The sequence below is a fragment of the Bos grunniens genome, chromosome 7 (genome assembly GCF_055505025.1).
Source record: "Bos grunniens cultivar Pamir isolate PY7600 chromosome 7, Bosgru_T2T1.0, whole genome shotgun sequence".
NCBI lineage: Eukaryota > Metazoa > Chordata > Mammalia > Artiodactyla > Bovidae > Bos > Bos grunniens.
The window spans coordinates 76,304,996-76,331,440 of NC_141171.1; the positions used below are offsets into that span (position 1 = coordinate 76,304,996).

At 36.3% G+C, this 26,445-nt stretch overlaps 1 long non-coding RNA gene across 2 annotated transcripts in view; it reads left to right on the top strand.

Annotated features, from left to right (window-relative positions):
- The window catches only part of LOC147369849 (uncharacterized), a 222,381-nt gene extending 203,483 nt beyond the window's left edge, over positions 1-18,898 (top strand). For both annotated transcript variants that reach the window (XR_015168604.1, XR_015168601.1), the window contains one exon: positions 18,388-18,898. This is a non-coding gene — a long non-coding RNA (uncharacterized LOC147369849). The remainder of the gene's footprint in view (positions 1-18,387) is intronic.
- Positions 18,899-26,445: the final 7,547 nt, after the last annotated feature.

Below are 26,445 nucleotides of genomic sequence, written 5' to 3' on the forward strand. Positions count from 1 at the left end.
GATGTCCTTTTAAAGACTGAGAAAATCCCCTTCCATTTATACTGTACTGAGGGTTTTCATCATGATTGGATATTGAATTTTGGCAAACATTTTTCATACCTATTGAGATGATCATAATGATTTTCTTCTTTGTACTTTTGAGGTGGTGAATTACTTTTATTTCCAGATTAAATCCTACATACATAAGATTTCTTATTCTTTTCTGATACTGTTGAATACAGTTTGCTAAAATATTTTCATGGATTTTTAGGTCTCTGCTTATGAAGTATGTTTGTAATTTTCTTTTCTTATAACACTTTGATTTTGTAATCAGGTTTTTAAAACCTGGTTTCCAGGTTTTAAATTGGAGCAAAACAACTGTTCTCAGAACTTGCTATGTTTCCATTTCCATATTAAGTAAAATATAAAGATGTGACCTCCTGTTCCAGATTTTGGAAGAATTGGTGAAAAATTGCTACTATACTAGTCCTGCAGGAGGAGAAGGCAATGGCACCCCACTCCAGTACTCTTGTCTGGAGAATCCCATGGATGGAGGAGCCTGGTAGGCTGCAGTCCATGGGGTCGCTAAGAGTCAGATATGACTGAGCGACTTCACTTTCTCTTTTCACTTTCATGCATTGGAGAAGGAAATGGCAACCCACTCCAGTGTTCTTGCCTGGAGAATCCCAGGGATGGGGGAGCCTGGTGGGCTGCCGTCTCTGGAGTCGCACAGAGTCGGACACGACTGAAGCAACTTAGCAGCTAGTCCTGTGGGAAGAATTTTACCTATAAATTCAATTTCTTGAGTGAGTAGTTTGTGCTTGCAAAGAATGTATCCAAAGCTGTCATATTGTTTTAAAGCTGTTCGTAGTTATCCTCCTAGCATCATTGTCACTTGTCGCTCTGTCCTTCTCTCAGTCCTGATACTGGTAATCTGTGCTTTCTCACTCTTTTTCCTTACTAATCAGATTATTGTTTGTCCATGTGTTTCAGTGGACCATCTTTTGGTTTTATTGACTTTCTCAGTTGTGCTTCAGTCAGTTCAGTCACTCAGTCGTTTCTGACTCTTTGTGACCCCATGGACTGCAGCACACTAGGCTTCCCTGTCCATCACCAACTCCCAGAGCTTGCTCAAATCCATGTCCATCAAGTCAATGATGCCATCCAACCATCTCAGCCTCTGTCGTCCTCTTCTCATGCTTTCAATCTTTCCCAGCATCAGGGTCTTTTCCAATGAGTCAGCCGTGCTTACTATTTCACTAAATTTTGCTGTTATTATTTCCTTCCTTCTGCTTGCTGGGTTTAATTCAGTCTTTTGCCTGGGTTTAATTTGCCCTTTGGTCTTAAGTTTTAAAGTTAGAGTCTTAAATCACTAACTGAACCCGTTCATCTGTTCTAATATGTGTTTTGCTATTCATTTCCCTTTCTGCATTGCTTTCACTACACACTACAAATTCTGATATTTGAAAATATTTTCTAATTTTCCTTTTTATTTCTTCTTTGATGCATAAGTTATTTAGAAACTGTTATTTAACTTCTAAATATTTTAGAGATTTTCAAAATATCTTTTTATTGTTGAATTCTAATTTAAATCCATTGTAGTCCTAGAACATATTTTTTATGATTTCAATTTTCTTAAATATATTAAGACTTGTCTCATGGCCAAGAATATGTTCTTTCTTGATGAATAGTCTGTGTACACTTGAAAAGAATGTGTATTTTGTTAAATGTCACTGGGAGAAAGAAGATGGTTGGTAGTGTTGTTTAAATGTTTCATATATTTACTGCTATCTATCTAGTTTTCTAGAAAAGAGTGTTGAAATTTCCAACTATAATTCCCAATAAAGTCAATGAAGGTTTCACATTGGATATAACAGATGAGAGAACTGGGTCCTTCCAGATGTGAATAAGAATTCAATAGGGTGTTTACTGCATAAAAGGAATCCCAGAGTAAAATGCAAAATGTATAAAATGTAAGTATATCAACAGCTAAACAAGATTATGAAATTTTACTTATTTTCTAACTGCAACTTTCTGTTTAAAAAGGCTTTTGTTCATAGATAAGAATAAGAAGACATTAGAAAAAATGGCACTTGGGACATTTATATAAACTTTTAATTTTATTATTTTGTTAACAATGCTTTAATGTACTTTGTATAATAGAATAAAATGTTTTTACTATTAAATTTGTTTCAGTATATTTTGCGTGCATGCCAAGTTGCTTCAGTCGTGTCCAACTCTTTCTGCTCCTGTGGACTGAAGGGCACCAAGCTCCTCTGTCCGTGGGATTCTCCAGGCAAGAATACTAGAGTGGGTTGCCATTTCCTTCTCCAGGGGATCTTTCTAATCCAGGTATCAAACTTGCATCTCTTATGTCTCCTGCATTGGCAGATGGGTTCTTTACCCCTAGTGCTAGAGGTAATGATAATTATCTTGATGTGTTCAGAATTACATAAACAAGAAAACAATAAAAAAACCTTTCTGTAAAGTGAAAAGTAGGTTTGAAGAAGGAGAAGCTGAGAGATCTGATAGCTTAAAATTTTCCCACTTCATGAAGAACCATGTAGTCATGCTAAAAGAGATAGACCCTACCCTAATAGCAAAGGGAATCACTGAAGGATTTCAGGGAAGAATGATTGATAGAATGGCATACAGAATTTATAAGACCACCATGGCAGAAAGTAGAGCATCAAGGCAGAGAAAAATAATTAAGCATTTAGAAATTCCTATAATTTTACTGAAAGACAGTAAACGCCTATATAGGAAGGAATTGCTGAACTCAGGGAAGGATTTCTGAAGAAATTTCATTTGCGGATCATTTGTAAGTGAATAATTACAAAGGAGATTTCCAATAAATTTAGGCTTGATGAAAAATTTCAGTCAAAATTAACCTAAAAAACACAAGATAATTCATATTAAAGAATAGGTTGGTGCTTTGTAGGTTTTAAATATACGAAGTTTGAGTTGACTGTAGAACTCCTAAGTAGAATTCAGTGGAAATAGAAATCAAAGGAAACAGTGGAAAACAGCTGCAAATAAGGTTTAAGGTTTAGCATTGGACCCTAGTAATAAGTGAAATTTTTTCAAAGAGGGATAAAAATGTTAAAGGGAGTAATCTGGAAAGAATCTGGTCACTAGGATTTGGACAAAAATGGAAAGAAATAGTTTAGGCAGAAGACACAAATCTGTACCAAACTTGGTCACACCATTGTGTTTATTCTATGAGAAGATTAACTGGTTTTATTCAATGAGAAGCAAAATTCTACTCATTTCATCTCATGTTCTTTCTGACTGAGATGAAATAAAATGAAAAATCCCAGGACTATATTTCTGGAATCATTTCCAGTTTGAAATGCCTTGGCTTATGTTTTGGGTCAAATCTCAAAGGGCTTCCTTTTTTTGCATTTCTAATTATGGGGCATGATATAATATAATTTTCCCTAAATTAAATCTATTAAGCTTGATATTATAAGCACTCTTCCTGTGCCCTCTCTCCCTCAACAAAGTCAGTTTTGCAACAAAAGTAGGTACGAACCTGAGGGTTTTGCTTCTTTGAACAGTTGAATGATCTAATTGGATATGCATCATTAAGTTTAAAAATTTATAACTATTGTGGTTTTTCTGCTGAGTGACTTTCTTTTTTCAAGGCTTATTAGAGAATCCAAGCCCATTCTCATATCCTCCTGATTTCCATTGCCACATCAGCTCAGATAAACCATTGTTGAGAATGCTGAAGTCAACAGCATGCTGATCTTTCATAGTAGAAGCAATTTCCTGTTTTCAAAAACTTGTAATGAGATTTAAAAAAATACAAACAAATCTAATATATCCGCAGTAGAGATTACAGAGTTGGATAAATGCAGACAAACTGATGTTTAAACTGTTGTAACCTTCTCGAACATCCTATTATTATTTTGCCAGCTTGATTCTCTACTCAGGGAGTGGAGAGGGTCTGGAATAAATACAGAGGCTTCCTAAACTATGTAACCTAAGGTTGAAATGCATACAGAATTTAGTCACTTCAAAAGGGAAGACCCTGTCTTTTAAATATTTTAGTGACTAATTTTTATTTCAAAATGTGAGAAAAAGAAATGTATTATTTGAGTGGGACTAATTTTCAAATATTATGAGTTGTGCTATGAGAATGTTGTTGTTTAGTTGCTAAGTCACGTCCAAAGCTTTGTGACCCCATGGACTGTAGTGTGCCCGGCTCATCTGTCCATGGGATCTCACAGGCAAGAATACTGGAGTGGGTTGCCATTTCCTTCAGGGGGTATTCCTAACCTAGGGATCGAACCTTTGTCTCCTGTACTGGAAGGCAGACTCTTTACCACTGAGCCATTATGGAAGCCCCATGTTCAATTTTTTTTCACTCCTATGGAAACGCATTTGTTGTTGTTTAATTATTGAAAACCTTCTAGTATTTAAAACCTTAAGAAAAAATTTAGGCTTTTTAACTTCAAAGATTTTCTTTTAGAAATTCAGCAGCCTACTCGCCATAAGTAATAACATAACTGTCATCACATTAGAGTTGTTGAAACACACCATCCATGCTTCAAGTTTATCACATGCTTTTCAATTAACTGTGAAAGAAAATGAGGACGCATGTTTCTACTTTGCAGTATTTAGTTACCCCTTGTCACCCCCCCACAACATCTGTTTCATTTATTTCCTGTGGGGTCAGCACACTTGCTGAGGCCTTTGCCACTTATCCACTGGGCTGAATTTGTGTCCTTAAGGACCTCTCTTTCCATTCTGACCTATTAATTACACCTGACCCATCTGCCAGATTAATCTTCCCCAAAAGGCTGGCTTGGATCATTTTATCAGAACAAGGTGGTCTGCCTTTCATGACTTTTGTATCTAGAATCTAGGAGAGATAAATAAACATTCTAAATAAGAGATGAGATAGATTGATCCAGGACTAAAACAGTGAAGAGATGATTCTTGATAATCAAAGAAGAAATGTATTTCCTTGTGATCTTTTGTCTTTCACTTGAACTTATTGAACTCTTCCTCCAAAAATGAAATTTAAATTCTAGTTTATTTAACAAAGTGTTCCAGGAGGCATGTATTACTTAGCAATGATGGTAGAACCTTATTTCATACCACTGCTGCTGCTCTAACCCCTTTTCTCTATTCACTAATATACATTTTCATTTACCCACGCATCAACTTTGAGTCCTCTGAAGAGACCTTATACTTCCACTGCTCCATGCCTTTGTTCATGGAGTGTGGTTCTCTCACAAGCATTCTACTTCACAATAGTCTGTGCATCTCATAGGGTGACTCAAATGTTTCCATGTGCACCTGTCTGATATTAGACGGGAATAGTGAATTCATCTTTGTGCGCCTTATTCATCATTAACCTACAAACTATAGCAAACTGTTTTAAATAGAAAACTAGTAAAGGCCTAGTAGAACCTCTGACCATCCTTATTTTCTTAGTTCAGTAAACATTTACTGAAGATTATCCCATTTCATGATCTACAGTAAATGAAAAATGCTAACAGTTATAGAACTCTTACTTTCTCTAAGGTGTAGTACTTAAATCTTGACACAAAGCACAATATTTTCATTTACCCCAAAAGTTTTCCAAAGGGAATGTTACTATTCTTATTGGCAAGATGGAGAAACTAAGGTACGTAGAATCTAAGAAGTTCACCAATATCTCTCAACTAGGGACTGGAGGCAGGAGGAGAAGGGGACGACAGAGGATGAGATGGCTGGATGGCATCACTGACTCGATGGACGTGAGTCTGAGTGAGCTCCGGGAGTTGATGATGGACAGGAAGGCCTGGCGTGCTGTGATTCATGGGGTCGCAAAGAGTCGGATACGACTGAGCGACTGAATTGAACTGAACTGAAGGGCCATGAGGGCTCCACTAATTGCAAAGCAATACTGCTCCTCTGTTACACACATCTCATTTTTCATTCCTGAATCTGAAGTATCAAGGGCTGGTTGAACTATCCACAAGCTCTGCTGCTGCTGCTGCTGCTGCTGCTAAGTTGCTTCAGTCGTGTCCGACTTTGTGCGACCCCAGAGATGGCAGCCCACTAGGCTCCTCTGTACCTGGGATTTTCCAGGCAAGAACACTGGAGTGGGTTGCCATTTCCTTCTCCAATGCATGAAAGTGAAAAGTGAAAGTGAAGTCGCTCAGTCGTGCCCGACTCTTAGCGACCCCATGGACTGCAGCCTACCAGGCTCCTCCGTCCATGGGATTTTCAAGGCAAGAGTACTGGAGTGGGGTGCCATTGCCTTCTCTGTCCACAAGCTCTAGGGGACAATATAACTTGCCCAAGATCACTAGAGTTTAAGGCACAGCAGAACTGCGTAAGAGATTTTTTGAGATATGTGTTCTGTTCATGACCCCTCATTGTCACGATGAGGTCCTTCTTCATTAGAGATTTTGACTTTGCAATGGTAAGTTTCAGATAAAACAAACAGCAACAACAACAAAAACAAACTGTGCAATTTTGCATGTTTTTAAAAATAATTTTGTTCTGCTATTATGTTTTCACCCAAGTACGTGCAAAAAGCACCCTTCTAAGTGTATAAACTTACCCACTGCAGGTCAAGAAAAACCAGCCCCAAATAGTTTATACTGTAACATTACAAAAATCTGTGTCCACAGTTCCATTTGTCCAGAGCAACCAACTAGCTTTGTTTGAGCTTTATTATATGTTGTTAAGCTAAATGAAACACAGAAAGCAATGATTTAGTGAGAATCATGGGTTTGCCAACACTAGTTCAAATTAGACCTGCCAGCTAACCCCTATTTCTCACCTGTGAGTCCAACAAATAAATGATAAATGTTGGCACAATATTTATATTGTTTTTTTTTTTTTAATATCCCACGATTTACGACCCTAGCTGTCCTTGAGAGACTTCATGTGTTTGTTACAGTCTCTTCCAGAGATAAATCATCGAATGGCAACTCGACATCTGTGCTCAGGGAAAATTCAGACTCATTCTACTATATTCCATTTCCCAAGAAATGTTGCTATTCCTCATTGATTGTGTACAGAGGATTAATTATCCTGTCAGTTGGTGTATTTACGTCCTTGGTGGTTGTATCGGCTCACTGATTTTAAAATGGCCGGGATGTGTCCTGCAGCTGGACATATTTGTTTTGTAAGCACTCTCATTGCCGCATGCTGCTACCCAACAGAAGCAGTGTCTGTATTTCAGGACAACCAATGGAACAGGAAAAGTCTTCATCAGCTGGTTATTTTTAACTCTTCAAGAGAAACTGGTTGGTATGTCTTTCATTAAATTAGCCGCTAGTAGTGCACAGTGGGAGAAGGAAATGGCACCCCACTCCAGTACTCTTGCCTGGAAAATCCCATGGGCGGAGGAGCCTGGTGGGCTGCAGTCCACGGGGTCGTGAAGAGTCGGACAGGATTGAGCAACTTCACTTTCACTTTTCACTTTCACGCATTGGAGAAGGAAATGGCAACCCACTCCAGTGTTCTTGCATGGAGAATCCCAGGGACAGGGCAGCCTGGTTGGCTGCTGTCTATGGGGTCGCACAGAGTTGGACACGACTAAAGCGACTTAGCAGCAGCAGCAGCAGCAGTGCACAGTGATTAAAAGCAAAAATATCTAGACTCGATTTCCAACCCTAGCAAATATTGGCACTTTGAGTTGTGGGGTGGGGCAGAAATTGCTTACACATTCTGTCTCTGAATGTCCTCAACTTTAGAAACACGTATTAATAATGTCTACATCACAGATTGCAGAAAGAAGTAAATGAAATAAACCAAATCGCCTAACAAGATATTTAGTAACTGACACTCAAAAATGTAGCCACATCATTTTTCTTATAGTTAGCTGGCTCTTTTCATAATAATGACATCTACTCCATTTATTATAATTTGCCTATTTAATCATGCAAGTACCATTTAATGACTAAGTGTATTATCATTAAAATATACTTTATTATGGAATCTTTTTAAAACCTGCTATATGAAAATTAAGAACCATGAGTCATGTAATCATTTCAGTGTTTCCAGTAGTATTGTTCACCTATATAATAACAAAAATAAAACCCACCTTTTCAGTAAAATTCAATAAGATATCTCTCATTAAAACAGTATTTTTTACTCTATTTGAGTCTTAAGCATACAGTTTTGAGGCTATGAACTATTGTGACTATGATATCTTATTAGTGTGGTTGAATTTTAATAACTTGGAGTTATGTGGGGTAAAAGGATAATTTGTATCTGGTTCAACATAGCCAGCTATGGTACAGATAATTAGATCATAGGGTCCAAATGTGGAGATTCAGTATAAGTAAAATTAAAGTAGTTTTTGAGAACAAATCAGTAAAACAAAATGAAATTTGTACTAAACCTGAGACCTTGAGCTATGGATATTAGAGCAATTACTCTCTACTGTCCTGCTTATGCAATCATCCTGTAATGTAGAAAAACTGAGTACTCTTTCTTACAAGTTATTTTCCTTCAAGGTTAAATTACAGATCTCTTCCTTTATATTATATTCATTACAGTACATTTCAAGAAGAAACAATATAGTCTCTAGCAAAACCTTAAAGAAAAATCTCCTTTCATTAAAAAGAATTTGAATAATATACTCAGTAATCTGGAAGAATGTTGAAATATTTTTCAATATATGAACAGAGTTTTATAGAAGTAACAACATTTTCGGAAATAATTCTTATCTGCTGAAGAATAAGAAGCATCTCCTTATAAGTGTTCCCGTGCCCCAGGAGACACGGATTGAAGGAATGAGCCACTCCTTCATTCTATTACCTTTTACTGATGATCTTATATGCTCCCATATCCCAGACAAGATGTTGGGAATAAAAGATGAACAATCCCTAGAGATTCTCAGTATTTACTAGATAAGACACACACACTACACAAACACACAACCGGCACCCTTTATTACAACACATCTGTCTCCCTAACTTTAGGAAGAGATGACCCTATCACAATCTGCTATGAAGAGTCTCCTAACATGGTCTACACTTATGTCTGTATCATACAGTTTAGCATTTAATGAAATATTTTGCTCATTGTCTTCAAATGCACTGCTGTTTATTCTCAAACCAGATAATCCACAATTTTAATGTAGAAACATGATTTATTTATATTTTTTAAAATTTTCCAGACACCTGAATAATGCAGTACTCAGAATAGACACTAATCAAAAAAAAAAAAAAATCATGATTATGTTCAATCTAGGTCATAGTAAAAATGAATCACTCTTTATATTGGAATATCAAAAGAAGCATTTTAAGTTATACAATCTTGGACCACCTATTTTAAGCTAAAAATTGCAATTTTTACTTTAAAAATTTTCTCTGTAGTGCTTATCATTGTTTTGTTTAGTTAATATTTTACTTATTCATTTTGCTTATTGGAAATCTTCCCCAATAGAATGTAAGCTCTATGTGGGGTAGAAATTTTTGTCTGGTTTATTCACTTTTTTAGCCCAATGAATAAAATAGTGACTGATATATAGAAAGTGCTTAGTAAATATTTGTGGAATGAGAGAACAAAGGAATGAATAATAGCTGTCTTTACAATCATGGGAATTTTATTAGTGTACTCTACATTATATATCTTTTTGCCATTTCATACTGTTCATGGGGTTCTCAAGGCAAGAATACTGAAGTGGTTTGCCATTTCCTTCTCTGGTGGACCACATTTGTCAGAACTTTCCACCATGACCCACCATCTTGGGTGGCCCTACACAGCATAGCTCATCATAGTTACACAGAGTTAAACAAGGCTGTGATCAATGTGATCAGTTTGGCTAGTTTTTTGTGATTGTGGTTTCATTCTTTCTGCCCCCTGAAGGGGAAGGATAAGAGGTGTATTTAAACTTCCTGATGGGAGAGACTGACTGTCGGGATATCTGGGTCTTGTTCTGATGGGGGAGGGGCATGCTCAGTAAGTCTTTAACGGAAAAGGAGAAAAGGAAAGATATGCCCGTGTGAATGCAGTGTTCCAAAAAATAGCAAGGAGAGATAAGAAAGCCTTCCTCAGTGATCAATGCAAAGAAATAGAGGAAAACAGAATGAAAATGACTAGAGATCTCTTCAAGAAAATTAGAGATACCAAGGGAACATTTCCTGCAAAGATGGGCTCAATAAAGGACAGAAACGTATGGACCTAACAGAAGCAGAAGATATTAAGAAGAGGTGGCAAGAATGCACAAAAGAACTATAAAAAAAGATCTTCATGACCCAGATAACCACGATGGTGTGATTACTCACCTGGAGCCAGACATCCTAGAATGTGAAGACAAGTGGGCCTTAGGAAGCATTACTATGAAGAAAGTTAGTGGAGGTGATGGAATTCCAGTTGAGCTATTTCAAATCCTAAAAGATGATGCTGTGAAAGTGTTACAGTCAATATGCCAGCAAATTTGGAAAACTCAGCAGTGGCCACCAGACTAGAAAAGGTCAGTTTTCTTTCCAATCCCAAAGACAGGCCAAAACTGTTCAAACTACCACACAATTGCACTTATCTCACAGACTAGCTGAAAATTCTCCAAATCAGGCTTCAAAGTACATGAACCATGAACTTCCAGATGTTCAAGCTGGATTTAGAAAAGGCAGAGGAACCAGGATCCGTTGGATCATAGAAAAACCAAGAGAGTTCCAGAAAAACATCTACTTCTGCTTTATTGACTACACCAAAGACTTTATTGACTATATCAAAGGACTGTGTGGATCACAACAAACTGTGGAAAATTCTTCAAGAGATGGGAATACCAGACCACCTGATCTGCCTCCTGAGAAATCTGTATGCAGGTCAAGAAGCAACAGCTAGAACAAAGGACTGGTTCCAAATTGGAAAAGGAGTATGTCGAAACTGTATATTGTCACCCTGCTTATTTAAGTTACATGCAGAGTACATCATGCAGAATGCCAGGCTGGATGAAGCACAAACTGGAATCAAGTATGCTGGGAGAAATATCAACAACCTCAGATATGCAGATGATACCACCCTTATGGCAGAAAGTGAAGAGGAGCTAAAGAGGCTCTTAATGAATGTGAAAGAGGAGAATGAAAAAGCTAGCTTAAAACTCAACTTCACAAAACAAAGATCATGGCATCCAGTCCCATCTCTTCATGACAAATAGATGGGGGAACAATAGAAACAGTGACAGACTTTATTTTCTTGGGCCCCAAAATCACTAAAGACAGTGACTGCAGCCATGAAATTAAAAGATGCTTGCTCCTTGGAAGCAAAGCTATGACCAACCTAGAGAGTGTATTAAAAAGAAGAGACGTTACTTTGCTGACAAAGGTCCATCTAGTTCAAGCTATGGTTTTTCCAGTAGTCATGTGTGGATGTGAGTGTTGGATCATAAAGAAAGCTGAGCGCCGAGAAATTGATGCTTTTGAACTGTGGTATTGGAGAAGACTCTTGAGAGTCCCTTGTGCTGCAAGGAGATCCAGTCAGTCCATCCTAAAGGAAATTAGTCCTGAATATTCATTGGAAGGACTGATGTTGAAGTGGAAGCCCAATACTTTGGCCACCTGATCCAAAGAACTGACTCATTGGGAAAAACCCTGATGCTGGGAAAGATTGAATGCAGGAGGAGAAGGGGATGACAGAGAACGAGATTGTTGGATGGCATCACTGACTCAATGAGGAGTTGGTGATAGACAGGGAAGCCTGGCATGCTGCAGTCCATGGGGTCACAAAGAGTCAGACACAACTGAGCGGCTGAAATGAACTGAACTGACATTATATACAGGAGAAATGTATCCATCCCCTTAAGTGAGCAAATAGATGATCAAATTTTGTGATAAGGGTATAATACCAATAAAATAACCCAATGTATTTTCTCAGTACCAACATGCACATAACAGATTTTAGTATTTTGGAAATCATACTGAATTTTAAAATTCACACGCATACACAGACACACGCATGGATGCACACATACTGTGTTGGTTTTAATTATTTTTCTCTCCATTAAAAGGCGGTTAGTTTGTGCTTTTGTGTGTTTTAGTTGATATTTTATTACAGTTGAAGGAATGTGGTCATTTGCTCTCTGTTGGTGGTCAGTATCATGTCATAACTTTAGCTATAACCATGGTTATTGGTAACTGTGATGGCCAACATGATTGACACTGGTAATATAAAACAGGTATGGTGCCCAGGGGGAAGCCGTTCTTTTCTCACATTTTCTCAACAATTCAGATAACTATGTCAAAATAGTTGCCATGTTTTGGTACTTAACACAGCTTGACAGCTAAAGTTATTGTTTTTTAATCTCTATTCTTATTTATTTGTTATTAATTTAAATTTATTTTTTGAAGTATAGTTTTGTTAATTTCTACTATACAGAAAGTGATTCAATTATATATATATATATATATATATATATATATGGCTTATCAGAGGATAATGAATATAGTTCCCTGTGCTATATGGTAAGACCTTGTTGTTTATCCATTCTATATATAATAGTTTGCATCTGCAAACTCCAAACCCCTGACCCATCTCCCCTGCCCCTCACCTTGGCACACAAGTCTGTTCTCTATGTCTGTGAGTCTGTTTCTGCTTCACAGATATGTTTGTTTGTGTAATGTTTGAGTCCACGTATGAGTGATACCACGTGGTGCTTCTCTTTCTGACTTACGTCACTTAGAATGATTGTCTCTAGGTCCATCCATGTTGCTCCAAATGGCATAATTTTATTCTTGTCAGTGGTTGAGTAGTATCTCATTTGATAAATGCACCATACTTCCTGTATCCATTCATCTGTTGATGGACAATTAGGTTGTTTTCAAGACTTGGCTATTGTAAATAATGCTGCCAGAAACATAGAAGTGCATGCATCTTTTGTGAATTACAGTTTTATCTGAATATATGCCCAGGAGTGTGACTGTTGGATCATATGACAACTCTTATTTTTAGTTTTTTGAGGAACCTCCATATCCTTTTCCATAGTGGCTACACCAATTGATATTCCCACCAACAGTGTAGCAGAATTCCTTTTTCTCTGCATCCTCCCCAGCACTTGTTCTTTGTAGGCTTTTTAATGATGGCCATTCTGATTGGTGTGAGGTGGTAACTTATTCTAACTTTGATTTGAATTTCTCTAATAATTAGCAGTGTTGAGCATCTTCTATTGGCCATCTGTAGATCTTCTGTGGAGAAATGTCTATTTAGGTCTTCCTGATAGGTAGTGATTTTTAGATATTAGTCAAATAGAAAAGAATGAACTCAACTTTTACTAATTTTATTTAGGTATTTTTTTCTACTTTATTGAAATGTAACTGACACAGAACACTGTATAAGTTTAGGGTGTATAGGATATTGATTTTACCTATGTATATTGTGAATGTATATTTCTTTAAAAAGAAAAGAGTGTACATACCAACTAGACTATCGTAGCTCTCTCTTACAATTCCACACTAATTTTATGTAAAGCATCAGTGGGGATAACAAAAGAAGCAGAAATATCCAGGTGCAAACATTTTTCTGTCCTAGCTTAAACTCAGTGAGTTGTGACATTAGTTGTTAAACATCAACAGCGTTTACTGAGTAACTATGTGGTGGATAGTATGAAAGATGCTTGTTGTACATTGTGGTCTCTGCTTTATGGTTGACCAGACTGAGGCTGAGGTGAATAACTTGACCAAGGTCAAACTTAAGCAGTGGAACTCAGGATTGAATCATGATGCAACTCCATTCTGCTTTGAGGCCTTGCTCTCTAGTTAACAGCGCTGGCTTAATTGAAGAGCATCTTCAGGCCAGACCAGTGGATCCCACCTTAAAAGGGACCCTACTTGGTTTAAGCCTCTGTTGTCACCATTTTGAAAATCATAATAATTTTGGACAAGCAGCCTTGTGTTTTCACTTTGTATCAGACTCTAAGAAAGCAAAGTTAACAAACACATGAATAGATGATCAACATCATTCATTATCAGAGAAATGCAAATCAAAACCACAATGAGGTACCATCTCATGCCAGTCAGAATGGCTGCTATCAAAAAGTCTACAAACAATAAATGCTGGAGAGGGTGTGGAGAAAATGGAACCCTCTTACACTGTTGGTGAGAATGCAAACTAGTACAGCCACTATGGAGAACAGTGTAGAGATTTCTTAAAAAACTTGGAATAGAACTGCCATACGACCCAGCAATCCCACTGCTGGGCATACACACCAAGGAAACCAGAATTGAAAGAGACACATGTACCTCAATGTCCATCGCAGCACTGTTTACAATAGCCAGTACATGGAAGCAACCTAGATGTCCATTGGCATACGAATGGATAAGAAAGCTGTGGTACATATACACAATGGAACATTACTCAGATTTTAAAAAGAAAGCATTTGAATCAGTTCTAATGAGGCTGGTGAAACTAGAGCCCATTATACAGAGTGAAGTAAGTCAGAAAGAAAAACACCAATACAGTATATTAACGGATATATATGGAATTTAGAATGATGGTAATGAGGACCCTATATGCCATACAGCAAAAGAGACACAGATGTAAAGAACAAACTTTTGGACTCTGTGGGAGAAGGCGAGGGTGGGATGATCTGAGAGAATAGCATTGAAACATGTATATTACCATATGTGAAATAGATCGCCAGTTTAGGTCTGATGTATGAGACAGGGCACTCAGGGCTGGTGCACTGGGATGACCCTGAGGGATGGGATGGGGAGGGAGATGAGAGGGGTGTTCAAGATGGGGAATACATATATACTCATGGCTGATTCATGTCAGTGTATGGCAAAACTACTATAATATTGTAAAGTAATTAGGCACCAATTAAAATAAATTTAAAAAATTAAAAAAAGAAATGTACCAATCTAATGCTGCACGTGACCTTGCAGTTATTCCTATTATATTATTATTTCCTCTCTCTTTTACCATCTAGAATTATTATATGCTTTGCGTTGCTAAAGGGGCTTTTACAAAAGCAGGACAAATGCATTTATGTCCTATGGAGGCTGCATGCTAATTACTAATCTGACAGGGTGTAATAACAATACAAAAGCATCAACGAAGAGAAAAAAAAAATGAGCAGAACATGCAATTATTTTGTGAAAGAATTTCTTTGCTTGAGGGAGAAATCTGCACATTTACCATCTGCAACAATGGAGATGTTGAACTACTTAAATGAATTACCCCAGCTCTGTACACATGTGTATATGGAAGAGGATGAACTTGAAATGACATTAAGTAATTTTGTATTGACAAAATATAAAAATAAGGAATACCAAAAGACATGATTAATAGAGTGAACTCGCACGATGCATTTGCAAATTTTTTTTCAAATGGCTACATTAATTTATTTGAGAAATCAAATGTGATGTAAAGTAATATAAATTTCCCAGGCTAAAAAAATATATTGTGTAAAGCTTTCATTATTCTTCATAATGCATGTGAACTGAACAACTGCACATAGGCTGTAAGGGAAAAGAGTTAGTATATTAATACTCAATTTAAGAATTAGAAAGTTTGTGACTAAGAGTACATTTATTCAAGAAGTTAAATCACCTGGAGAAGGACCCTGACTAACCTTTGTGGTGGTGCCGGTGGTGTTGAGTTGTGTCTTTTTGTGACACCATGGACGCTAGCCCACCAGGTTATATATTACACCTCTCTCCTAAAATTATGAATAATAGGGGAACAAAAATATTATTTCAAAAACAAAATCTAGTATGTTTATACTCTTAAAAGTAAAGTTTTTTAGACATTTGTCATGCTCAATAATCCAGATGGACATTCTTTTAAAATGAGAAAGAATGCATCTTTAAAGATATGAGGATATATACTTATAGTAATCTTAATTCGTCTGTGAATTCCAATGACTAGTGATGTCATATACTGCCATCAGCCTAGAGCTCTCACACAGCTGCAAAGAACTGTTCAAAGATTACGCTTCACATAGTAGAAAAGCTTTTGTACATATCTATATAGAATTGTATGTAAAATATATATATATATTTTAGAAAACATGAATTTTTGCCTAGCTAAAAAAATTATGACATTTTGATTGTACTTAGTGTGAATAGAATGCTAGAAATCTAATTTATATTTACTCAAAACTTTGATATGGTTCCATGTTCTTTGGCATCTAATATTACTGCCAAAGGACTAGAAAGTTTATTACTTTAGTGATTAAAAAAATTTTTTTTGAATGAGGCGGGAGTATGCTTTTGGTTGGGCTCAATGCCAGATCAGTGATTAAATTAAGGTTGAAGGACAAGGATGTTTAGGGAAAATAAGTGTATTAAATCACAAATGCTGTTGTTACCTTTACTTTTTCTCCTGTTATTTGTGTCTTCATTTATGCCTTTCAGGGGCTTGGTCATTTAATTCCCAGTGATGTTTTTTGTTTTTTAATAGAAACAATTATAAATGTAAGTCAAACATTAATGATGTTGAGTAGATTTTTCTGAGTTCTGTTGTGAATGGTCACTTCAGAAAAGTATACTTGCCTTACAGACTGTGTCCCCAGGTGACATCAATTTGAAAGACAGATACAGTGAAGCTTAAGCGTGTCAGCTATTATCCTCCTCTATTTGTAAACCTTTGGAGGACAGGGAGCCAATCTGTTCATCTAGATTTTTAAAGTGACTCGACAGATCTCTGCTTATTTAGCATATGATGATATGGGAAAGACATGTATTTGTCTTATTTTGTTGATTTCATGGTCATTAAAAAAAAAAAAATGCACATGCCCCACTAGGAAAGTTGAGAATGTTCCCCATGTGTAAAGTTTTTTGGAATTGGATTTCTTTTAGTATTCTCTAATGTATTATTCTCCTGTTAATTTACTTTATTATTGAGTGTAATTTATTGAAAGTTATCTCCTAATACATTTCCCTTTTTTCTTTCATCTCTTTGGAATATTTAGCATCTTGGTCTAATCACAGGTGTAAATGTGATTCTGATTATAATATTGTTTTTTTGACCAAACTCATTTAACTTAAGACAATAGATATCTCTAGAAGATGTTTATGAACCATCCCCAGCCCAATCATAAAGCGGGAGGAAGTGAAGATCTAAAAATCTCATTGCTTGTTGACTTTCTGTACCAATCTCTCTTTCCTAGCATTTTCTTATTCCAGCTGAAAAAGAATCCATGGAGTTTCATATAGGGGAAATGGCATTTCTTTTCTGAATTTATGAATATTGAAGATATAAGCATCAACAGGCACATATAAACTTCTTTGGTCCCCAGACTAATCACTATGGCATCATCCTTAATGCCCTACCTGCTCTAAGTTATAATGTCAATATGATTACAGTTATAATGTTATAGCTTAAGTCTTTGTGGTGGTGGTGGTTTAGTCACTAAGTCATGTCTGACTCTTGCTACCCTATGGACTATAGCCTGCCAGGCTCCTCTGTCCGTGGGATTTCTCAGGCCAAAATACTGGAGTGGGTTGCTATTTCCTTCTCCAGGTGATCTTCCTAATCCATGATTGAACCCATGTCTCCTGCATTGCAGACGGTTTCTTATATTATGGTTGGATTCTTTGCCGACTGAGCCACCAGGGAAGTCCCTTTAACTTCTTCCTCGGGTGGTATTTCATATAGATGGTTCAAAGACATTCATAATTATTTTAGTAAGTATAACTCAATCATATTTGAATTAAATAATTAAACAAACAATTTAAATAATTTACTAAATAAATTAGAATTTTATTAAATACTTTAAAATTTTATTAAATAAATGATTTTAAAATAGTTTATTAATTTTAATAAACAGAACTACTAAAACCTGATAAATATTTTTTGTCAATATAAGCTGTATTCCCGATTAAGTTATGTTACTGTCATATGCTGAATTTTTTGCTCAGAAATTATTAAACATAATCAAAAGTTAACTGATGAAAGTGATGACATAGAAACTTTGTTATCCTGCATAGTATAATGCCATGTATTTTGTTGTAGGTGAAATTCATTTGAATAAGAGGATTTCATGGCATAATGAAGGGGAAAAGAACATTTTAGCCAATATCTGATTTTTTGAAAGTTAATCATCTTTTAAAATACAGTGTTGTGTATCTCTGTAGATTATTTCACATATTCCATAGACTTAGAAATTATTCTTTCAGGTTAAAGGGCAAAGGCAAAATGTATTCCAGTGAAAAGCAAGCTATTAAAGAAAATTTGTTGTTGTTTGGTTGCTAAGTCATATCCAGCTCTTTGCGACTGCATGGACTGCAGAATGCCAGGCGCCTCTGTCCTCCAATTCATGCCTATTGAGTCAGGGATGCTATCCAGCCATCTTATCCTTTGTTGCCCTCTTCTCCTCCCGCCCTCAATCTTTTCCAGCATCAGAGTCTTTTCCAATGAATCAGCTTTTTGCATTAGGTGAACAAAGTATTGGAGCTTCAGCTTTAGCATCAGTCCTTCTAATGAATATTAATGTTTGATTTCCTTTAGGACTGATTGGTTTGATCTCCTTGCTGTCCAAGGAATTCTCAAGAGTCTTCTCCAGCACCACAAATCGAAAGCATCAATTTTCAACGCTCTGCCTTCTTCATAGCCCAGTTCTAACATCCATATATGACTACTGAAAAACCCATAGATTTGACATCTTTCTTGGCAAAGTGATGTCCTTGCTTTTTAATACGCTGTCTAGGTTTGTCCCATAGCTTTCGTTCCCAAGGAACAAGCGTCTTTTAATTTGATGACTGCAGTCAATATCTGCAGTGATTTTGGAGCCCAAGAAAATAAAATCTTAAAGATTATTAGTTGAGAACTTGGTGTTAGTATATTCTGAAAACTTTTGACTCACTGGTCAAAAAAGTCTTTGTTTACCTTACTTTATTGCCCTATATTACAGAAATGCAGATAAACTCATACATGGTGAGGGGCAGGGTCAAATCCCATGTATATGTTATTCTGCAACCATGCAATGTTGAATAAACAGTATAATTAGTGATATATAATTTAGTTATGATAGTTTTGATTTTAAATGTAATAGAAGAAAACATTTTAGAAAAAATAAAACTGACAGCTTAGTTTAATGTTTGTCATAAAATCTTTCCCTCTCTTTTCATCCAATCTGTTCTTCACTCTTTTACCAAATCCTCTATATTCTCAACCACACCTGAGAGCTCATTTCTACTTTTTGGTTTTCCAGGTACATTTCTCACTAGAAATTAACTTATTACCATCAATTTTTAGATCACAGTTTCAAGAGAAGTTGATAGGTTCCATTCATATTCCTGAATGATGTCACAGAATATGTTATTGGTCAGTCTATATTTGTTTGCCTTTGAGTCACTTCTTTTCTGGGTTCAGTCAACTTGAGCTCCATATGGAAGATCATATGCCCAAAATTCCTGCCTAAAAGTTACCTCTCCAGCAGGTCTATAAGATGGCATGGACAGCTAGAATAAGCAAACCTGTTGTCTCAGCTGGGAAAGAATCTGCCTACAATGTGGGAGACCTGGGTTTGATCCCTGAGTTGGGAAGATCCCCTGGAGAAGGAAAAGGCTACCCACTCCATTAATCTGGCCAGGAGAATTCCAGGTTCTCTATAGTCCTGGGGTTCTAAAAAGTTCAGACACAACTGAGTAAAGATGAGAGTGGGATGGGCAGGTGAGGGGGGGGGGCATACCGTTCTTGATATTTATAATGATGAAGCATAAAATTGATTTGTCATAGTTTAAAATGATAAACTGCCTTCAAATACATGTTACTGTTAGGAATGGCAAATGATACACTTTTATTCAGAGCTCAACTTTCATTTGATATTGAGAGAGCTGGCAGAGCCACACAGGTCAGCTCATTACAAAAAGCTCTCAAAATGGAATCTTTTATCATCACTGAAAATTCCCTGGGAGCATCTCTGGATGAGGGAACTTGACTATTACCTATGCATTCTTCACTGTATACCATTTATATATTAGCCGAATTTATTTAAGAATTCTTTAAGAGTTTCATTGAAAATTTGTATTAGAGAACACTTTAAAATACAACTACAACATTTAGTTGTTCTAGTACAATTTTAACTTTTGTGAGTTAGGAGTAGAGATCCGGAAAGGTAGGGATTCAAATACCTTGACTATTTATATGTTAGTTTTCCTTAAGCCACACTGCTTCTACCCAAAGCTAAATTTTAAAATATTCTGAATAATGAGGTTGTTGTTGTTTAGTCAGACACTAAATTGTGTCTGGACTCTTCACAACCTTGCGGATTGTAGGCTACCAGGCTCCTCTGTCCATAGGATTTTCCAGGCAAGAAATAACAGAAAGAAAGCCAAGTGTTTCAAGTGAGTAAATCCAGAAACTAAAACTAAGTAGCAAAATTTAGAACTGAGTCTCCAACCTAGTTAGCCTAGTGAGAAGAAGGGAGTCTTCTGCAATTCTTTTTTTCAACAGCAAAGCTGAGTGGCAGCATCGGAAATGTCTCTGTCATTCCTAAACCTTAAAATTACCTGTTTATCTTCTCAAATAAAAGACAAAAAGTTAAATAACATTTGTTTGAATACATTATATATGAAAACACTCTGAAAGCTCTTGTATACTATACAAATCTAAAATATTCTATTTTATAAATGTAAATATAGGAATCTAAGAATAATGGAAGGTATCTTTTAATACACACTTGCTCAGGGCCATCCGTAATAGAGATTAGATATTAAACCACTTTAATGCATTCTATTATTAAATTCTTACCTTAGTCCTATGAGGTTGTGGGTACTAATATTAACCCCATATTATAGATAAAAAACATGACACTTGGAATAAATGAGTAGCTTTGCTAGTAGGTAATTTGCTAAGATTCTGGAATCCAGCTACTGGAACTTCTACAAGTATTTATGGTCCTTCCTATGTATGACAGTATCAACTTCGTGGTTGATTTTTGTTTTGTAATGCAGGGTGATCCGAGTTCATATTCTGACTCAATGATTTATGAGGTGAATTACTTCAAAAAAGTTAAATTCTACAAACTTATTTCTCTTATAATAGAATTATAGTTACACTAACTACATTAGAGATGTAAAAATACTGTGAGAATTAGAAAAGTAATGCATAGGCTTTAATAGTCTGTAGTGTTATCAAACATTTGTTCACTTTCTATTATATCATTATAAAAAATATCATTATCAGGTAAATATAAAAGAGGTGGTCACAATAGTATTTTTCATATGTTTAATCATTCATGATATTCTATTGACCAGGCTAGGGTATTAGAATGTAACAACTGATGGTTCAATTTTTGTTCAATTTTTATGTAATTAGGTCTCACATTTTTCTTTTCTATTTTAGTGCTCATCTTTCTTCCTATACCTCATATTAAAACTTCACAACCATTGAAGAAAGATACTTTGGAAATGTACTGGGGATATGTTACACAGTGTTTCATATATTACATATATTTAATGTATAATATATATATAATATATATATATAATATAATATATAATAATGTATAATAAAGAAGAAAATAACATATTTTTAAGATCTCCTAGTTTAATATTTGGTTGAGTTAAAAGTAAATCATATTTTATTGATGATCATCATTGTCACTGTATGCAGAATTATTTTTTAAGTGTTATATTTTCTATTGGAGTCCTTTCTCATATTCACATGATAAAACATTAATGTCCTTTCACAATCCCTAAAACAATAGGTTAATTTACAACTTGAAAATCTCTCTCTCTCTCCATCTCTCTCATGGCTTAACCACCCAAATAAAACTTCAATTTACTTTTCTAAACCAATTTCTCTCTCTTAATTTCTTAAATGAAACCTTCATGAAACTAGACTGCATGTTGTGTAGCTGTCTTCACAAGAAAAGGAAAAGTTTGGAAGAATTGTAATCTACTCACTTTTATGTAGATCATCAGGATAGTCTAAAATTACCATTGTCTCTTGAAAAATAATCTTGGTTGAATTGAAGACTAAACCATTCATAAACTCAAGCAAAACTGTGCACTCCTATGATTTTAATTCACTTTGTACTAGAAAGCTGATGTTACATCATGCAAGGTACACCATGATCTGATTATAAGAATCAAATCTTAATGTACCTTGGGAGAGATGGTCTCTTTAAAATAACACATAGAAGAATCAAAATAACCAAACCAAAAGAGCATTTTGTAGGTCACTTAATATGTCTCTTGACTCCTTCTCTTAATAACTCTTTGTGACCCCTACAGTCCATGAGGTTACAAAAAGTTGGACATAACTGGGTAACTAACACACACACACACACACACACACATGTTTGATGGCAGTAGGGCAATATCTCCCATGGTGCCTGGTTAGTGCCTTGCACAAACTTTGTGTTCAACAAACAACTGATTTCTAAATTAATAGAGGCAGCTGTTTAGGCTCAGTGTAGAAGATTAAAACCTCTGACCTTTACATTGTATGTTTAGGAGAGGCAGAAGAAATGTAGATTTTGAATCAAGTGCAGTTTTAGTAATTATTATAGGTGTAACATTTGGTATCTAAATAGTACCCGCAAATAAATAAGCTTACAAAAAAGCAAAAATAAAGGAAAAAAAAAAGATTTTGACTATAGAGATATATTAATCAGTATCAGATCAGATCAGTTGCTCAGTTGTGTCCGACTCTTTGCGACCCTGTGAATCGCAGCACGCCAGGCCTCCCTGTCCATCACCAACTCCCGGAGTTCACTCAGACTCACATCCATCGAGTCAGTGATGCCATCCAGCCATCTCATCCTCTGTCGTCCCCTTCTTCTCTTGCCCCTAATCCCTCCCAGCATCAGAGTCTTTTCCAATGAGTCAACTCTTCACATGAGGTGGCCAAAGTACTGGAGTTTCAGCTTTAGCATCATTCCTTCCAAAGAACACCCAGGGCTGATCTCCTTCAGAATGGACTGGTTGGATCTCCTTGCAGTCCAAGGGACTCTCAAGAGTCTTCTCCAACACCACAGTTCAAAAGCATCAATTCTTCAGCACTCAGCCTTCTTCATAGTCCAACTCTCACATCCATACATGACCACAGGAAAAACCATAGCCTTGACTAAATGGACCTTTGTTGGCAAAGTAATGTCTCTGCTTTTGAATATGCTATCTAGGTTGGTCATAACTTTCCTTCTAAGGAGTAAGTGTCTTTTAATTTCATGGCTGCAGTCACCATCTGCAGTGATTTTGGAGCCCAGAAAAATAAAGTCTGACACCGTTTCCACTGTTTCCCCATCTATTTGCCGTGAAGTGATGGAACCAGATGCCATGATCTTCGTTTTCTGAATGTTGAGCTTTAAGTCAACTATTTCACTCTCCTCTTTCACTTTCATCAAGAGGCTTTTGAGTTCCTCTTCACTTTCTGCCATAAGGGTGGTGTCATCTGCATATCTGAGGTTATTGATATTTCTCCTGGCAATCTTGATTCCAGCTTGTGTTTCTTCCAGTCCGGCATTTCTCATGATGTACTCTGCATATAAGTTAAATAAACAGGGTGAAAATATACAGCCTTGATGAGCTCCTTTTCCTATTTGGAACCAGTCTGTTGTTCCATGTCCAGTTCTAACTGTTGGTTCCTGACCTGCATACAAATTTCTCAAGAGGCAGATCAGGTGGTCTGGTATTCCCATCTCTTTCAGAATTTCCCACAGTTCATTGTGATCCACACATTCAAAGGCTTTGGCATAGTCAATAAAGCAGAAATAGATGTTTTTCTGGAACTCTCTTGCTTTTTCCATGATCCAGCAGATGTTGGCAATTTGATCTCTGGTTCCTCTGCCTTTTCTAAAACCAGCTTGAACATCAGGAAGTTCACGGTTCACGTATTGCTGAAGCCTGGCTTGGAGAATTTTGAGCATTACTTTACTAGCATGTGAGATGAGTGCAATTGTGCGATAGTTTGAGCATTCTTTGGCATTGCCTTTCTTTGGGATTGGAATGAAAACTGACCTTTTCCAGTCCTGTGGCCACTGCTGAGTTTTCCACATTTGCTGGCATATGGAGTGCAGCACTCAAGTAATTTTTAATTTTTTCTAATCAGTATAGAAAACATTAAAAATTACTTGATCTAGAATCCTGATTCTGTGTGTTCAATCTCAAGACCCATTCTATTTTAATCCTTGACTTAGAGTTTATAAGTTATGTTTCCTTTCATCTCTAGGTAGAGAGGAGAAAAGTGCAAGTGCTGTTTTCAGGCAGAGGAACACTCACTTTTTAATATGGACTAGCATTTCCAAATTATATATATTCTACCTACTTATATTGTTTGTACCAGATGTCCAGGTTTTATACCTAAATAATAAAGAAAACCATGTGTTCTTTGAAAAGTTGAAATTTTCCACAAGCAGAAGGAAATTGAGACCATTAATAACTGCTCCCAACCTACCTGCACATTTCAAATAAACTCACACTCACAGCTGGAATATTCTGTTTCTTCCTGTCACAGGGATTTGCATATGCTACTACTTCAGCCTGGATGCTTCTTGCTCAGTACACATCACTCATCTCTCTTTCGTTTAAATAACATTTATTTATTTTCAACTCCCTTTTCAAATGTCACTTCATCAGGAAAAAACCTCTTTTAGTCTCCTCTAAGCTGGAATCATCTTCCTTTATAATAAATTCTCATAGATGACCATTTCTTTCATGTGAAACCATTATCTCACTACTAAATAAGGGAATATTTGCCTCCTCCTTTGGACCAGAAGCTAGAAGGGTGATGATAAATCATAGGTATTTTTATCCACAAGTATCAGACAGTGTAATGTAGGTAACTTTATTGAATAAAAAATTGGAGTAATTTGATTCACATTTATTTGTAAAGTACTGCTACATCTCAGTTTTAATGTGGCATATATTCCATGAAAGTTTTCAATTATTTGGCAACAGAGTCAATATTGATCAATATTTTTTTAATTTGTCCTCAACAGTGATTTCTTAAATAAATTTAGACTCTTCATTTATTTACCTTGGAGTACGTATTACTCTTCACAAATCACTCATTATTGTTCAAATATGTTTTTATTTTTTTATCCAGTTCTCAAAATTATCTACATTTTTTGCCCGAAGCTAGCAATAGGACTTTTGCTCCTGCTGTTCTTTACATTCTGTTTTTATCGAGTCCAGTCTCTTTAAGAGTCAGCAACTTGTGAACACTATCCTAGCTGTAGCTGGTCACTGAAGATTCTCAGCCTCTCTTCTCTCTGTTTAGCCAGGTTTTGCTCATACTTTAACATTTACTTTACATCCCACCTTCTCCCTGACAACCCCAGATTCTGATCATTGCTTTCTACTCCTGAGGTCAATTGTACTTTTAGGCTGCATCATGCAATTTAACACTTTCTTATATAGTGTTTTGTATCATTAGTGACGGTTTTACATGTTCAATCTTGGATTCCTCAACTAAAACAAGTGTTTACAGAGTCAGGAATTGTGCAAAAACGTCTGTGTGTCCAAAGGCAGTTCTAAGCAGGTCATTGTCAGGGTCCCAGTCACACTCCTGGTGCCAGTTACTAGTCATTCATCAAGTTTCAGTTCCAGCTGCCTTTGTGAGGTCTCTGTCTACCCTTAGAACTTGGCACATACCAGTATTATGGCCATTTTGTTGTTTTTGCATTGTCAGTTTTATCTTTTTTTCCCCTCTGCCTCCTCAATAGGACAAGAGTTGTTGAGGAAAAGAACGATGTCTTTTATCACTATTATTTCCTTAGGATCCTGCACAGTGTCTAGTGGAGAATAGAGGTGCAATTGTATTTGCTAAATAAATTAATTAATGATCTTGACCTCTTTTCATTTGAACAGGCATCGCATCTTCTTACTTTATAAGAGGATTACAGAAATTTGGATAAACTCTTAAAAATGTATCTGCTTAGATCTTTAAAGTGCACTAAAATGAATTAAATTTTGCATTAACATTTTACTCTGTGCACAGAGGATAGCATAATGACTAAAGATGAGCTTTGTAATCAGATGTGTCAGCATTCTGATTCTGTGTGCCCTCAAGAAGGTTACCCAGCCTAAGTCTCAGTAACCTCATGAAAAGGAAAAATATGACTAAACACCTCACAGTGTTGTTGTAAGAATTAAGTAGCATAATGCATAAGTAAAGCTCCTGGCAAATTGGCACAGAATTGGCATACTGAGCTTTCAGTATGTTTCAGTAAGCTGTTACCTATTAAAGCAATTTAAGAGGGGAAAAGCCTATCTGTTATTTTTTCTGCTTCACAAATGTGAAGACAATTGCATGTTTTAGTTGAATATACATTTAAAAATATAAAATACAAAGCACAAAGACAAGTAGACTACCTTCTGTTCAGTTCAGTTCAGTTCAGTCACTCAGTCATGTCCGACTCTTTGGGACCCCATGAATCGCAGCATGCCAGGCCTCCCTGTCCATCACCAACTCCCGGAGTTCACTCAAACTCACATTCATCGAGTCAGTGATGCCAACCAGCCATCTCATCCTCTGTCATTCCCTTCTCCTCCTGCCCCCAATCCCTCCCAGCATCAGAGTCTTTTCCAAGGGGTCAACTCTTCGCATGAGGTGGCCAAA